General features: G+C 39.9%; 1 pseudogene; it reads right to left on the reverse strand.

Annotated features, from left to right (window-relative positions):
* Positions 1–1,158: 1,158 nt before the first annotated feature.
* On the reverse strand, positions 1,159–1,936 carry LOC119826562 (annotated as a pseudogene).
* Positions 1,937–4,810: the final 2,874 nt, after the last annotated feature.

Consider the following 4,810-nt stretch of genomic DNA (forward strand, 5'->3'; position numbering starts at 1 on the left):
ACAAAGAAAAAAATTATATATAGGTGCATGTAAGATGGCAGAGGCTATGGCCTTTGCTCAGAAACATAGACACAAATACCACAGTTTGCTTAAACAGCAGCTGCAGTTGAAGCCACTGCCTCCACAAAGCTCATGATAATCACAGCCATTTCTAAGACTGACCAAAGGAAAGGTGGAATGAACACGGTGCCAGAGAGGCCCATGTGAACATCCCTGCTTAGGGATGCAGGTACCAACCACATTACTTCCCCTGGGAAGTTATTTTTGATCTTACATTGACAAAACAAGAGAAAGAAAACCCTAATGTAAGTGGTGGAGCACAGGGCCATTTCAAGAAGTCTCCACTCCTCTCTCTTTCACTATAGCCTCCTTATTCCAGGACACAGAGGACCAGTGTGGGGTGTTCCACCTACCGGTTATGTCTGTTCCTTTACACAATCAAAACGACAGCTCTACAGAACTAATGGACTGTGCGAGATGAAACTCCCCAAGGATTGTGAGTTTTTGTGGTGTGCACTGGGTTCTCTTGGAGCTTTTTTCACTCACACGCACATACGTCTCAATGCTACAGCCATACTCACACGTGGAAGAGTGATTAGTTTGTTCTTCTACTAAAACAATAATTATCTTTTATAGATTTTTATGTTTGCAATTTTATTTATTCTCTGTATCTTAAATGTTTTCTGATAGCTGGTTCTGATTATAAATTACACATAAATGCATCGACTGCACAGGGAAGTTTCATTTCTTTGTTTGATTTTTGTAGATTTCATATTTGGAGTTTTGTGTTGTGGATGCATAGCAGGGGATTGCCTGTTTTTGAGACAGAGTGTCATTTTTGTTATTTACCCTGGTCTGTAATTCACCATGTAATCCAGACTGACATTGAACTCAGGTTATGAAATTTACTTCAGGCTCCCTAAACTGGGATTACAGATATATAGAATAAGGGCATACGAGCAGGGGCTTTTTTTGTCTTGTTATTTGTTGTTGTTGTCTTTAAACTTCTTTATTGAATCTTTGGGGATTTTACATTATGCACTTCAATTCTGTTCACTTTCCGGTACCCTAATATTCCACCCATTCCTGTAGCATCCCCCACAATGGTTTTTTTCATCACAAATAAGACTTTATTTGTCACTATTAAAAATCTGCATTTCACACAGACTCTTGGACTGGTGGTTCATATCCATCAGCTCGTTCAACCTTAGCACCTGTCTCATCCCCGGTAGTTTTTCCAGAACTACCACCTTCACCATGGAGCTCCATGAGTTGTCCCAATTCAAACTTGGGTTTCTTCAGCATTTTTACTTTTCTAACGAAGACATCATGAAGAGGATAAATGGACTGGCAAGCCTTTTCTATGTCTTTCCCGATGCCGTCTGGAATCAATTTATTAACCACTTCCTTTAAGTCATTTGTCTGCACCTCTCAGGTCATGATTTCCATCATCTTTTTCCGGATCTGGCGGACCTGCTGGTGCTGTGCATACAAGGGCTTGTGGATCTGACTGTTGCGTTTTTTTAAGTGAAACCAACACAGAAGAGGCGGAGCAAATAACCATCGGTTGTCTTGACGTCAGCGTGAGCTTCAATCATGGTCTGCCACTTTTTGACCATGGAACACATTTTGTCCCGGATAAGATCCATGCCGTGGAAGTTAGACAGTTTTTGCCCTGAACATCCTCAGTGATTAGCTTGAATTTTCTAAATGCAACTTCATCGTTTTGGAGATCAGCAAGGTTCACTTCAAACACACGACCATTGAGGCCATCGGATGCAATTTTGGTTCCTTGAGTCCTCGTGACTAGTGTCTTTCCAATGTTTCTAATATTGAACATGGCTTTCACATCATATCAGTCTTTCTTCGAAAATGGATCAGCCACTTTCTTCTTGGCTCCCTTCTTGCCGCCTTTCGTCAGCCGCTTGTTCTTGCCGACCGCCTTGGTGCTGTTCCGGGAGCCAAAAGGGCAGAAGTAGAACTCGCTCAAGAACTACGCGAGCAGGCCCCACACGATGTTTTTGTGTGATGTGCACTAGGTCAAAACAAAACAAAGTAAGCAAGCAAGAAAACAATAGCAAGAACAACAACAATAAACAATAAACCAGACCAGAATAAAAACCACACCAGAAACAGAAAAATCTCTGTTTCTTCTTCTCTCCTGACTCTCCATCACCTCTTCACCGGTCCTGGTGGCATTGGAGGCTTCCATGTGTCATATAGTGTACCCCGTTGTCCATCAACTTGAATAGCAATTCTTCATTGCATGAGTCCTTGGTCTGATTCACGGCCTCTGGGTTTTGGTACACCAAACCTCACTGGATCATCACCGGAACTCTTCTGGGATATCCTGTATCTTAGAGACCTTGCAGATATTGTTCTATAGGACCAGTCCCTTCACAAGCTCAAGTAAGACCTAGAATGGGTAGATGCTGCAGTGGGTCAACTCAAGGTCCACTTGTGGACCTGGGTGTTAGCCAGGCAGGTTAGATCGAGCAACTAGAACCACCCATCTTGGTTGTGGTGTCAGAGTCAGCTCCCTTTTATGCATCCCTTTAAGGTAGGTTCATCCTTGCCTGGCCTGTGGTGAGGGGTAGGAGTCCTCTCTCCCCATCATAGAAGTCAGTTGTCTTGCTGTGTTGACCAAGAAGCTGCAAGTTCAGCTTTCCCAAAGCAGTGAAAGACGGGACTGACTAAGTATAGCACTCTGATTACTCCTATCATTATTCCTAAGGTCTCCTATGGTCACAGACATCAACCCAGACCCCAGCTGCAGCTGGCCCATGGACCCAGACATGGGTGGAAGGAATGGCTGCTTAGGTGGGAATGGTTCTGGCAGCTGTGTGGTCTCTGGACACCACCAAGGCCTCAGGTTTTGGTCCCCAACTCTCTATGACCATTAGTGGCAATGCAGGACCTAGACTTCCATTAGGACTGTAGACCACAACATTGGCCCCTAGCAACAGCTGAGTGTGCATGTCACCACTGCCCCCAGAGACAATATGGCTCAAGATACTAACTCGGTTCTTGATCTTGGTTGTCTGCATGGCTTTTGATGCTAACAGGAGCATTGGAAATTAGCACAGGTGAGCAGTTGTTTTTGTTTTTCTTTTTTAATCAAAGACTAAGTTCCATAAATAAGATGCTTTTTTTCTCATTGGCAACATTCAATCCTTTCCTAAATATTAACAATAAATAAATAGAAGAATGTGCAGATGAGCCTAGAAACTCTATTCAACCTATGAAAGAAAGACATCTATGGCTCATTACATCTAAATTTGCATGACTTTAAAAGTAATTCTTTCTGCTTTTTTTAAGGACGATAATTTCCAAATGCTTTGCACGAGAGAGCAGAAATGCATAACCACATGGGGCAGAGTGTAGTCAGTAGTAGCATACTTATCTTCAGTGCAGTAAGAAGCATTTGAGTAATTGGAATACTATGTGGAGAACAATTCTGTACACAAAACTGGCTTTGCTTGAAAGCTCTACTCTGAAAATTTAGGTGAAAACTTCTTATAAATATTAAGAGATAAATACCATGAATATCTGAAAGAAAAGTATGGTCATACGTTTGATATGTAGGCCTTAATTAGCTTGTCTAAATAACAACCAATTTCGGTACAAGACCTCTAAATACCACTTACTATACTGTTATGCCTAGGAACAGAGGTATAATCCTATTGTCAGCATTTACCTAGAAATATGTTTATGCAAAAATGTGCTAGAACATAACTTGTATTATGAAGACACAAAAATGAGAGTTTAATTTTTAATTCCCTCCTTCCTTCTTTTCTCCCATGTAAGCAGTGTCTGCATGATGCTGACTTTCTGAGATGATACAACCGACACTCCTCTTGTATTGACTAACCCTGATCTGACATGGAGCAATGCACAGCTTGAATTAAGCACATTTCTCTTTTGGGTCAACGATCACAATTTACATTTGCAGTGCCCTGAAGATGTTATGTTTAGATATGAAGACAGAGTATCGGCTAGTTAACTCGTCAGAGCATCTTTTTCTCAAGTCTTTCATATTGCTTCAAGACAAGTGCTTTTCAATGCCAAAATGGATCTGAACTTATCCAAATGGCTCGGGTTTTTTTTTTTTTTTCAAATTAAATAGAATAAATCTGTGCCATCTGGGATACTTTTATGTCTTCAGAATTAAGGAAACTGTTTTGATATGAACATTTCAGAAGCATTTTTCAAGATCCAATTGTAATTTTCTTTTAGATTTGTAAATATCTTTTGATACTGTTTATCACAGAATACTGTACAGCACTATATCAAGACTTAATGTGCGCAGAGTAGAGGAGGCGTTATTTAGTATAAGAGTCCACTAGAATAACAGGCTCCCTTTTTACCTCAGTCTTATCAAGGGCTTTTGACAAGAGTTTTCTCTCATCCGATGTCTGAGTTACTTTCAAGCTAAATGTATCAATTAATAATTATACAAGACCCACGTAACAGTTTCAACAAAATAGTTAGCAAAAATCCATAATCAAATACAATCCTGTAAAGATAACATTTGGACACCAAAGCATTTTTGTCTTAATAGATTTTTACCTTTCTGCTATTTATAACATAGCATTATGATCTCTTGCTAATACAATGATCTTTCTGACAACAACTATGGAAGTATTGAATTCAATGTTTATCGCAGTTCATTGAGCCAAAGTAAAATAATCTTCAGAAAATATTTCTATTACTTTAAGACCATTGTGAATACTTCAGCAGTATACATTTTATGAGTTTTGTGCACATTCATTCTTTAATAATCTTTTCATATATATTTGGAGAATTCCCG

This window comes from Arvicola amphibius, chromosome 11 (genome assembly GCF_903992535.2).
Source record: "Arvicola amphibius chromosome 11, mArvAmp1.2, whole genome shotgun sequence".
Lineage (NCBI taxonomy): Eukaryota > Metazoa > Chordata > Mammalia > Rodentia > Cricetidae > Arvicola > Arvicola amphibius.